The sequence below is a fragment of the Gracilinanus agilis genome, chromosome 6 (assembly GCF_016433145.1).
Source record: "Gracilinanus agilis isolate LMUSP501 chromosome 6, AgileGrace, whole genome shotgun sequence".
Classification (NCBI taxonomy): domain Eukaryota; kingdom Metazoa; phylum Chordata; class Mammalia; order Didelphimorphia; family Didelphidae; genus Gracilinanus; species Gracilinanus agilis.
In genome coordinates, this window is record NC_058135.1 from 16438964 (window position 1) to 16451234 (window position 12271).

Consider the following 12271-nt stretch of genomic DNA (forward strand, 5'->3'; position numbering starts at 1 on the left):
TTCCTTCCTTCCTTCCTTCCTTCCTTCCTTCCTTCCTTCCTTCCTTCCTTCCTTCCTTCCTTCCTTCCTTCCTCTTTGAAATTTCTGCATGAAATCAAAAGGAGCTATTCATGAATCAAACTCCTATTACCCAAATAAACCTTTTATTTGGCCTGGCACTGACCTGAGATATGGGAAGTTCCATTTCTAGATAACTACGGCCTGAAGTTAAAATCTGCAATGGGCCTGGGCGTGCAGAGGCCCTGTTTTGTCTTAGTCATCAGCACCTGGGACTCCAAAATGATTTACCGGGCGCTCTGAACTGTTTACAAAAGGCTTTCACACCAATTCTCTCTTTTCATCCTTACAACCAGAAGGAGAGAGGGCTTGAGATATTCTGCCTATTTTACAGCAGAGGAAAGTGAGTTTGCAATTCAAAGCTACCTTCCCTAGCCCCCCAGCCCCACCAGTGCAGACATCATTTTTTGTGTATTCTCCTGGTAACGCTGTGTGGTAGAAAAGAAAAAGGAATGCCATAGAGTATGAGGAATATGACATGTAGGTGATCCAAAGTGCAGCAGAAACATCTGGGTAAAAAACTTGTCCTACATCTATCTTCTATTTCACTGCCAAACTTCTAGGGGAAAAACAAAACAAAAAAAAACAAAACAATAGTCTAGACTCCATTCCAGCACTTTGCCTTTCAATCACTCTCCAGGTCCTTGTAATCCAGTTTCTGACCTCAGCACTTAACTGCAATGGCTTTCTCTGAATTTACCAATAAATAGGATGTTCTTTCCTCAGGTTCCGTCCTTCTTGATTTCTCAGCAGCGCTGGCCACTCTTTCCTCCTGTAGACTCTTTCTTCCCTGTGTTTTTGAGACACTACTCTCTCCTGTGTCAACCTCTGCTTGTTTGACTATTTCTTTTGAGTGTCTTTTGCTTTGTTATCATCCTTATTCCATTCATCCATATTCCCTTATATAGGTATATTACATGCCTCTGTTCTTGGTCTTCTCCCTTTCTCTCTTCCCTCTCAGTCTCCTACCTTCCTCCTTTTACTTTTGCATGTGACTCCTATTCTCCACTCACATGGCTGCCATCCTAAACCAAGCTCCCATCACCTCTTGCTTGAACTATTGCAATAACCTCTAATTGATCTCTATAAATCAAGCACTTCTTCTTACCACTCTATCTCCATACAGCTGCCAAAGGGCTAAAACACAAGATTGACCATGTTACTCCCTTTCTCAATAAACCTCAGGCACTCCATAATACCTCTAGGATCAAATACAAACTCTTCTAAAATTTAAAGCCCTTCCCAGTCTGGTTGTAGCCTTTTTTTCCAGGTTTGAATATTTCTTTCCCTTCACACTCTCTTAGCCTTCTTGACCTTCCATATTTGTTTAATCTCTCACCTCTGTTTTGAACAGGGGATCATCTATACCTGGAATGAACTCCTTCCTCATTGCTATCTCACAGAATGCCCCTTGTTTCTTTGGAAAACAGCTTATTGGCCACCTTCTATATTGTCCTTTCCTGATCCCTCTTTGTTTTTGTGCTTCTCTCCAAAAATCATCTTGAAATTTGTTTAGTATGTACTCTTGTATGAATATCTTGTCTCCTCTGTTAGAATGTGAGTACCTTGAGGGCAGAGACTACTTCATTTTTGTGTCTATGTCCTTAGTACCTAGCACTTGGTAAGCATCTCATAATGTTGGAGGATTGGTTGATATCTGCTACAGGTAGGAAAAAAGTAGATCAGTAGAATCAAGAATGTAAACAATTATAAAGTAAAACAAATGCCTAGCAAATGATTATAGTAATCTAGTGTGTGACAAACTCAAGAACACAAACTATTGTGGAAGCAGCTCTTAATTTGATAACTTCCTGGAAAACAATTTGGCAGAAAATAGATTTAGGTTATCTTCCACTATAGACCATAATAAATGCCTAAGGAAAAAAAATCACCAAAAAGTAAAAACAAAAAGTCTCATAGCATCAGAAAGTTAGAGAAAGGTTATACTTTTCACAACTATGGATATGGGAGGAATTTGAAACTAGGCAAGGGACAGAGAAGATTATAAAAGATGAAATTGATCATTTCAATTCTGCAAAATTTCAAGTTTTGCATAAAAATGGAAACAGCTAGAAATAGAGAGAAGGTATATGTTAATAAAACAGACTTTTCAAACATTTTCTAAAAGTCCTATAGGCAACATCTATAGGGAATTAATATAGAATTATATATAGAAAAGGTATTACCTGAAGATCATGTGTTCAAAAAATAAGAGCAGTTTTCAAGAGAAGTGATGTGAACTACCATATAACAAACATCATGTTAAAATCACTTATAATAAAATCAAGAAAATACAGTTAAAACAACTATAAAGTATCCTCAAACACAATGAATTAACAACAATGGAAAAAAGGTGAGGAGAATTCCAAGTTGCAATGGCTAAGGAAGGCTAATTCATTACTATGGAAGATGTGAAGTAGTCTGATCATTCTGGAAAACAAACTGGAATGATACAAGAGAAGTCATTAAACAGTTCATACCTTTTTATATCTGATTAATGGAATTATTTCTTTATGAAGTTAATGAGTGCAGCCAAGGACTCAAAAATATGAAAATAGTAATTGCAGCATTAATAGTGTTATAATAAATGATACTCCCTACTAGATGTATGTAGATGGAGTATAGAGAGAGGATGGGATGACACCTCCCTCCTTTATAACAGTTGCCCTGGCAGGATCCTTTAGGTCAATGGATGATATCCCTTCAGGACCCACCTGGGGTTAATTGATATTATTTAATGGGCTCTTTAGCTGGGTAACTGTTGGTATCTGACTGCATTTCTCCCTTCCCAAAGAAGCTTTGAATAACCACTTCAGGAAGGTACTTTAAACTTTGATTGTATTTAACATAGGAGGATAATGGGATTGGATAGAGGTATTGGGAGACCCTATTTAAAATGATAATGATGAATCTCTAAACTGTAGGCAAGTAAAGAAATTAAGATGATTAGCTTCTCTCTGGTACAGCCTGGCTAGAGCCACACCAGAGTAGGCAAACTGCTGTATAATCTTTCAGCTTCTTCACTAGATGATATGCCTAACCAGTTTGAGATATCCACCCCTTTCCACCCTCTTCTTCTTCTCCTGCCCACTTCCCGGATCCCTCCCGGGCCCTGGGAACCCTAGATAACTAAGATGATTGAATTCCTAATTTCTAGGGGCAGTAGAATCAGAGATGATGGTCTGGGTACAGGTTGTTGATGGTACAGGAACAAACAGGAGGAGCTTGCAAGGTTGAGTCAGCAAGTTTCAATCCCACAAAAGACCAGGATCCACTGATCTCAGGTCTCAGGGAAAGAAAAGAACCCCTGCCAGGGCTGCCAGGGTGGTTTTATACCCCCTGGGCCAACTGCTCTCTCCTGTGTCCCCACGCCTCTCTGGGAACATTCCGACATCCAACTGATCCACCTGTCAATCACAGTGTGAACTCCTGGCTCTCAGAGTTTCAATATAACAATAGTGATAAAAATATTGAAACAAAACATGTGCTCAACAATTGAGAAATAATGGAACAAACTAGTATAGCAACTACATTTATAAGGAATTAAAGAAACGGGGCAGACTAACATGTTTTTTATTCTTGTCCTTTTGACCTGGAGAATTTTTTTATTTTAAAAATATTTTACTTTTCCCAATACATGTAAAAAGAGTTTTTATAGTTAAAGTTTTTTTGAGTTCCAAATTCTCTCTTTTCTCTTTCCCTTCATTGAGAAGGCAAACAATTTGATACAGGTTATACACGTGTAGTCATTGAAAACATAATTCCATATTAGTCATATTGTGAAAAAAACACAGACCCCCCCCAAAAAAAGTTTTTAAAAAAGTATGCTATAATCTGCATTCAGACTTCATCAGTTCTTTCTCTGAAGGTGACAGTATTTTTTCAACATAAGTTCTTCAGAATTTTCTTAGATAATTGTATTGCTGAGACTAGCACAGTTTGATCATTATATATTTCTGTTACTGTGTATACTGTTTTCTCCTAGTTTTACTCACTTCATTTTGTATCAGTTCACACATATCTTTCTAGGTTTTCCTCAAAGGATTCTGATCATCATTTTTTATAGCATAATCATATGTCACAACTTGTTCAGCCATTTCCTAATTGATGGGTGAGCCATCAATTTTAAGTTCTTTGCCACCAAAAAGAGACCTGCTATTTTTATAAATATAGATTATTTTCCTTTTTTTAAATTGATTTGGGATATAGCTCTAGTAGAGGAGGAAAAAGAGAAAGAGAAGGAGGAAGGAGAAAGAGGAGGAGAAGAAAGAAAGGAAGGAAGGAAGGAAGGAAGGAAGTTAAGAAGGAAAAAGGAAGGAAGAGAGCAAAAGAGAGAGAAGGAGAGAAGTAAAAAGAGAAAGAATAAAGAGAGAAAAAGAAAAAAGAAAGAACAAATGAACATTTTGGTCTGCATTCAGTCTTCATGACTTCTTTCTTTGGAGGTAGATAGCACTTTCCCCCATGACTTTCTGAGATTGTCTTGTTTTACTGTATTGATGAGAATAATCAGGTCATTCACAGATGTTCATAAAAAAAATATTGCTGTTACTGTGTATGGTTTTCTTGTGGTTCTGCTCACTTCACTTTGCATTAATTCATATAAGTCTTTCTCTGTTCCCCCACCCCTAAAATCATCCTGCTTGTCATTCTTATAGCACAATAGTACTCCATTACAGTAATATGCCACAACTTTCTCATCCCTTCCCCATTGATGGATATCCTCTCAATTTCCAATTCTTTGCTATCACAAAAAGAGTTGCAATAAATATTTTTGTACAAATAGATTCTTTCCCCCTTTTGGGAGAACTTTTCGGGATATAGACTTAGTAGTGGTATTGCTGGATTAAAAGAGCATGCCCAGTTTTGAAGCCTAGTTTCAAAATGATCTTCAGAATGGTTGACTCAGATCACAACTCCACCAACATAAGTGCATAGTAGAATGACTGTAGTCTTACAAATTGAACTCGGAGTTCTATATATTTGAGAAATGAGGCCTTCATCAAAGAAACTTGCTATAAATTTCCTTCTACCCACTCTCTATTTTCCTTCTAATATTGGTTTTGTTTGTGCAAAACATTTTAAATTTAATGTAATCAAAGTGATCCATTATATATTCTATAATGCTTTCTTTTTCTTCTTTGGTCATAAATTCTTCACTTATCCATAAATTTGATAGGTAAACTATTCCATGCTACCTTAATTTTCTCATAATATTACTCTTTATGTATAAATCACACAATCCACACTGCTATTCACTTCTGAGAGTTCATCTTATTCACATCCAATGTTATGATTAGTGTGTATTTCCTTGCATTCTACTTTCACCCCTTATGTCTTTCTCTTTCTCTCTTTTTACCCTTCCCTCCACAAAAGTGTTTTGCTTCTGACCACCATTTACTCCAATCTGCTCCTTCTTCTCTTATCCTCCTCCCTTCCTGATTACTTATAGGATAAGATAGCTTTTTATACACAATTGGATGAGTGTATTATTCCCTCTTTTGAGCTAATTCCAATGAGAATAAGGTTCAAGCATTGCCCACCATTCTTCACCTTCCTCTCCACTGTAAAAGTTTCTTTGTGCCTCTGAGATAATTTAACCCATTCTACTTCTCCTTTCCCCTTACCTCAGTGCATTTCTCTTTCTTGTCCCTTAATTTAATTTTTTTTGGGATATCATTCCATCATAGACAATTCATGCCCATGCCCTCTGTGTATGTATAGTCATTTAAATTATCTTAATGATTAAGTTTTTAGGAATTGCAAATATAATTTTTCCATGTTAGAATATAAACAATTTAACCTTGTTGAGTCCCTTGTGATTTCTTTTTCTTGTTTACTTTTTTATGCTTTTTTGAGTCTTGTATTTTATAGTCAAATTTTTTATTCATCTCTGGTCTTTTCATCAGGAATTCTTGAAAGTTCTCAATTTCTTTGAATGACTTTTTTCCTCTGAAGGATTATATTTGGTCCTGCTGGGTAATTATTCTTGGTTGTCATCCAAATTTCTCTGATCCTTTAAAGTAGAAGCTATTAGACTTTGTATCTCCATGATATTTGAATTGTTTCTTTCTGACACTTGCAATTTTTCTTCTTGCCATAGATTTTGGCTAATATATTATAATATTCTTGAGAATTTTCATCTTGGGATCTCTTCTCAGGAGGTGATCCTCTGATTCTGGACTATCAGGGAAGTCTTCCCTGCCCTGAATGTCTTGAAAGGTGTTGTCTAGCCTCTTTTTTTTTATCATGGCTTTCAGGTAATCTAATAATTCTTAAATTATCTTTCCTCAATATTTCCCCCAGTAAGTTGTTTTTCCAGTGAGATATTTTATATTTTCTTGCATTTTCATTTTCATTCTTTTGATTTCATCTTATTGTTTATTCTCTCGGTGCCTCATGGAGTCATTAGCTTCCACTTGCCCATTTCTAATTCTTAAGTCATGATTTTCTTGAGTGAACTCTGTACATCTTTTTTCCACTTGGCCAATTCTGTTTTTTAAAAAGTTTTCCTCCTTAATGGATTTTTTGTGCTTTTTACCATTTGACTTCTATTTTTTAAATATTATTTTCGTCATTGTTTTTTGTGCCTCCTTTACCAAGATTTTTAAAATGATTTTCTTATATCATTGTCATTTCTTTTCCCAAAATTTCCTCTATCTCTCTGTAAGAACTCTAAGACATAAGGGCAAGGGCTAGGTAAATGGTGTTTAGTGACTTGCCCAAGGTTACACAGGTAGGACGTGTCTGAGGCCAGATTTGAACACAGGTCCTCCTGACTCCAGGCCTGTCATTCTTTACACTGTGACCTGGTTGCCTCTCTTAATTGATTTTTAAAATAATGTTTTGAGCTCTTCCAGGAATTTATTTTGGGTTGGAGACCAATTGAAATTTTTCTTTGAGTCTTTGCAAGTAGTTGTGTTGACATTATTGTCTTCTTCTTCTGAATTTACATTTTGAGCTTCCCTATCATTATAGTTACTCTTAATAGTCAGGTTATTTTTTGTTGTTTGGTCATTTTCTAGCCTATGTCTTCACTTTTAATTTTTATTAAAGTTAGAATCTGATATGGATGGATAGAGTGCTATCCCATGAATCAAGTTTTTCATGCTGCTGTTCTGGGAGTCTGAAAGTTTTCAGTTCTTCCAAAGTGAATTATCTAAGTGATATTATCATTCCTCTGCTGGTCTGTGCTCTGGTTTGTGAGTGACTACAAGTGTTCTTTTCCACCCTGTAACTGTATCCTGGGTCCCTGCTCCTGCTAATGCTCCTCTTTGCCCTGGTACTGGGATCCAGAATTTCATATAGGCAATGCAACAGAGTTCTCCAAGTGCCAGCAAAAGGACTCCTGTAATCTTCTGATCAGTTGTTTTACCCCCTTGCTTTCTGTGTATTGGTGTATTGAGAGGTCTGAAAGCTATAGCCCCTGATTCATCTGTCCTAAGGCCTGCTGCTGGCTTATCAGGGTCCTGGTCCAGCTTATGCTGGACTGTGCTCCAATCTCAATTCAGTGAGACATATTTTTGCTGCTGATTCTGGAAAATAGCTTCACTCTGCCTTTTTGTTGGTCCTGTCTCCCCAGAATTTGTTTTGAGGTACTATTTTAACTTTGTTTAGAGATGGATTTGGAATAATTCAGATGAGTCTCTGCCATCTTTGAATTGATGCATTCAGAAGAAGTCAGAGTCAACAAAAGAGCACACATAATGTTGACACCAGGCTTCCCGTATTAGCTCTTCCTTCTTTTTGGAGAGCTCTCATAGATAGGAAGCTGTTCCTCTCATCAAGCCCAACTCATTTTCTTTGCAACTTGTGTCTCAGACCAAGTCTAGTTTCTCTGTCCCATGGGATCCCTTTAGATATTTGATGATAAGTTTTATGTATCCCTTAACTATCTCCAGGGAAAAAAGCACCCCCCCCCCACCATTTCTTCAGTTGACTGTCATATGGCATTGATTCAATGACTTTCACCAGCTGGGGTGCTCTTTGCTGTAGGATCTCTAGAATATAGGATCATAAATGCTCACTCCCAGAATGGAATATAGTGTCCAAGGCACTGGGTTTCTTTCAATATATTTCAACTTCTGAGCATCTAGAATTGGCTTCATTTTAGCACCAATATCTCAACTTGAACTTCTTTAAAATCTGGCTCTTTCTTACTTTCCCTGGACAGATGATTGACAGTATAGATTTTTGACTTGGAAGGGATCTCAGAGTGCAAAGAAAGTATCCCATACTTTCTTTTAAAGACAAGGAAACTGAGGCCCAGTTCTGGGTGCTACGTTAGATGCTAGAGATAAGAATGAAACAGAAAAGCCACATCTTCTGTTTTTTACAGCTACAAAGTAGTTAAGGCAGGATTTGAATCCAGGTCTTTCTGCATCCAAGTTCAGAATGTTATCCATTAGGCCTTTTTGCCTTTCATTCTATTTTAGAGGAACATTTTTGGACTCCAAACCAGGTGACCAAAGATGCCTCATACCTTCCCCCAGTGTAGCTCTGGGGGCTCCAGCTGGGTAGTTCTTGTTTTCCCTTCAGTGTCCCTGGGGCCAGCTCTCAGGGGCCCAGAGCTGCCTGGAGTGGGTTTCTCTGCTTTGCTTTGGTCATAAATCTTGAAAGTGTAGGTAGGGCTCACTCTGGGGTTGGATGGGAGGGGGTAGGGCCTTTCAGCACAGAGAGCCCCAACTCTTTACTAACACTCCCAAGTGTTAAAACCTTTCCTGTCAACAACTTGGGGATCTGGCCAGGGAGTCACTGGGCCATTTTGTAACCTTCACCCAGGAGATCAAAGGAATGCATTATGTTTCAATACATAACTTTACAGGACAGATGGAATCCACCCTCAAAGGCCCATGACACTTAAAGCCAGATTATCAGAAGGCTCAGACACTAAAACCTATTAGCGGGTTCGAGCCTTGATCTGTTGCCTCCTCCCCCCAACTGTCAGCACTCTTACTTAGTCTTCATTTCGAAGGAGTGGACAGCCCAATTTGAAAGCTAGCTCCTGACCAAGGTCAAACCTCGGTTAGAATGATGCCCTTGGACAAAGGGGGATGGAAAGAGAGCTTGTCTTCATCCTTGGGAAGGTTGCAGTTGCAAAAGATGGGATCTTTATTCTCTGAGGACAAATGAAAAGCCCCTCACAAGTCTTTGGAAGCATTCCAGTGCCTGCAAACAGCACTTGGCTGGCTTAGCTCACTTTTCAGATGTGGACCGGAGTGTTCTGTGTCTGATGAGAAGAAGAGCATGAAAGAGAGCTGTTTTGTCTTTCATCTGCCAAAAACTCCAGAGTGCGTCTGTGCCTGCCCACATCTAACACACAAAGACCCATGAAGCCTTGGAGGGCTTTCCTCCCCTGAGTCTTTTTTGGAGCCCTTGGAGACAAATGGGGTGACCAAGGGAGGATGGCTTGGTGGAGTGATGCCCCCAAAGGGGCATTTGAAAGATGCCAGTCTGACCAAACCAGCTATTATTTCCCAAACCCATGTCCGACCTGGCCCTACCTTCATGCACTCGATTAGTCGTGTCTTGTGTTTGAAAAGGGTTTTAGAAATCCGGTATTGAAGAACTGTGCTGAAAGTCTCATCTGAGACGCAGGAAACTAGGGATACTACAGAGAATGAATGATGGTTTTACCCAAGAATGTGTGGAATACATGTTTGAAGTTCAAGGCACTTTAAAGTGTTTCTCTGTATGTGCTCTGAAAAAGTGATACAAGGAAGAAATTATGACTGAATAATATGACCTTTCAATTATTTTCTGACTCCAGTTCAAGTCAATAAACATTTTTAAGCACTTGCTCCATGACTGGAGCTGTGCTAGGTGCTATTGACACAAAGATGAAGCTTACCCAGTCATTGCCTTCCATTCTATTGGGAGGGGGAGGAAAGCGAGAAGTGGGCCCTCAACCCTGTGTACTCTCAATCCATGCCAATCATTAAATCAATCAGAGAAGAGCCACTCAAAGTGCCAGTGTCCTGCTTTGGGGCCCCACTAGAATCTGTGAGCATTGGGGAAGCCTTGCCTTCATGATTTTGGTGTCCCAGCCAGCCTACCTCATTCTCCCATTATTCATATCTGAGGTGACATCTTTTATGACTCTTTGGTGGTCATAGGTTGGAATCTGCTTCCCTCTGCCATGAGAACTGAGATCTAGGATTTTGGGTTTCATGATGCCATGACCCGAATAGCATCAACAGGAGAATCTTCCGGTTAAAGGATATGGTCAGGTCTTTCCACAAACCCAAAGATTACTAGTGGTCAGATCACCTTGCCTTTTCCTTTGCAGGGCCACCAAACTACTTACAACACTTTCTAGGCACAAGGCACTATCTATGTGACCCCTGGGTAAGTTATTTTACCTCTATCTACCTCAGATTTCTCCTCTGTAAAATGGGGATAATAGTAATACCTATATCACAGAGCTGCTGCATGGATCAAATGAGTTATTTATTTGTAAAGCAATGGGCCTGGTGTCTTACATATAATAAGCACTTAATAATTGCTTGCCCCACCCACCTCTTTTTGATTTGATGGAGCACTTTTTAGTGGTGGGTTCCTAATTTTTTGGGGGGAATACAATTTGGAATTTATTTCTTTAATTTTTTTTGGGGGGGGGCACAATTAATTAATTAATTAAGAGTATTTTTCCATGGTTCCATGGTTCATGTTCTTTCCCTCCCCTCCAACCTTCCTCCCCCTCTCCCATAGCAATTGCACAATTCCACTGGGTTTTACATGTATCATTGATCAAGACCTATTTCCATATTATTGATATTTGCACTAGGGTGATCATTTAGAGTCTACATCCCCAATCATATTCCCATCAACCCATGTGATCAAGCAGTTTTTTCTTCTGTGTTTCTGCTCCCACAGTTCTTTCTCTGGATGTGGATAGTGTTCTTTCTCATAAGTCCTTCAGAATTGTCCTGGGTCATTGCATTGCTGCTAGTAGTTAAGTCCATGACATTCGATTTTACCACAGTATATCAGTCTCTGTGTACAATGTTCTCCTGGTTCTGCTCCTTTCCCTCTGCATCAATTCCTGGAGGTCATTCCAATTCACACGGAATTCCTCCAGTTCCTAATTTTTTTCTAACAATTTCCAGGATTATTTCCTTTGTGGTTGTGGGAAATAATGGGAATGGGGACTATAAAAATCAATGAAGTGAGAAAACCAAGTTCTTCTTTTGGTGCTCTGAAATACAAATAGCCTTACTATTTGTGGAGGAAAAAATTGAGCCCAAAGGGCTAGAAAAGTATATTCACAGCTTCATCTGGACTATTCCAATTGTCTCCTTTTTTACTGAAATGGAAGTATGGACATATGCTTTCTAAGGGGTTCCCATGTTTGTTTTCTTCTGCGTGATAGGAAGTTTTGATTCTGTGTGTATGTGTAATTGAAAATCTCTTTCTGCAAAAAAGGGGGCCCTTCCCTATGGCATGCCATGCTGGACCATTAAGCCTTCAGTTATTTCCCTTTCCAGTGACTAAAATGGAACCATGGTACTTCCGCTTGCCTTTGCTTCACCTTATGAGCAGTATGATATTCTGTCTTGTGGAAGAGAGATCCTTAGGAGAATAAGGGGTTAAAATCATTTCATGCATGTCCAAAATTAGAGAAAGAGAAGTGAAAGGGACAGGAAAAAGCGATGGGGGGAGGGGAGAGAGAGAGAGAGAGAGAGAGAGAGAGAGAGAGAGAGAGAGAGAGAGAGAGAGAGAGAATAGGGAGAGAAGAGAGAGAGAATAGGGAGAGAAGAGAGAGAGAGGGAGAGTAAGAGGACAGAAAGAAAGAGGTAAGAGAGAAGGAAGAAGAGAGGAAAAGAGAAGTAAAGCAGAGGAGGAGAGAGTGAGAAAGGGATAGAGTGAGGAAGAAGGAGAAGAAAAAAGGTAAGCTTGGAGGGAGGGGGAAGGGAGAGGATAAAGGGGAGAGAAAGAGGGATGGGGGAGGGAAAGAAAGAGGAGGGGGAATAAGAGCCCCATTTGCCTCTTCTTGTTGGCTGCTCTCATGGTGCAGGTGTTGTACATCAGCCCTTGGGTTCCTTTTGATATCTGGCCCTTTGTGTGCACCAGGTGGGGCCATCTGCACTAAATCTGAAGGGATGCACCCCCTCCCAATCCCCCCTAACTTTGTTGTCTAGGTGGAGGAGAGGTATAAAGGCATTTCTCTGGGCCTAGTTTGAAGGCTTCGAAGATGAGATGGGTGTGGGGCTTTACC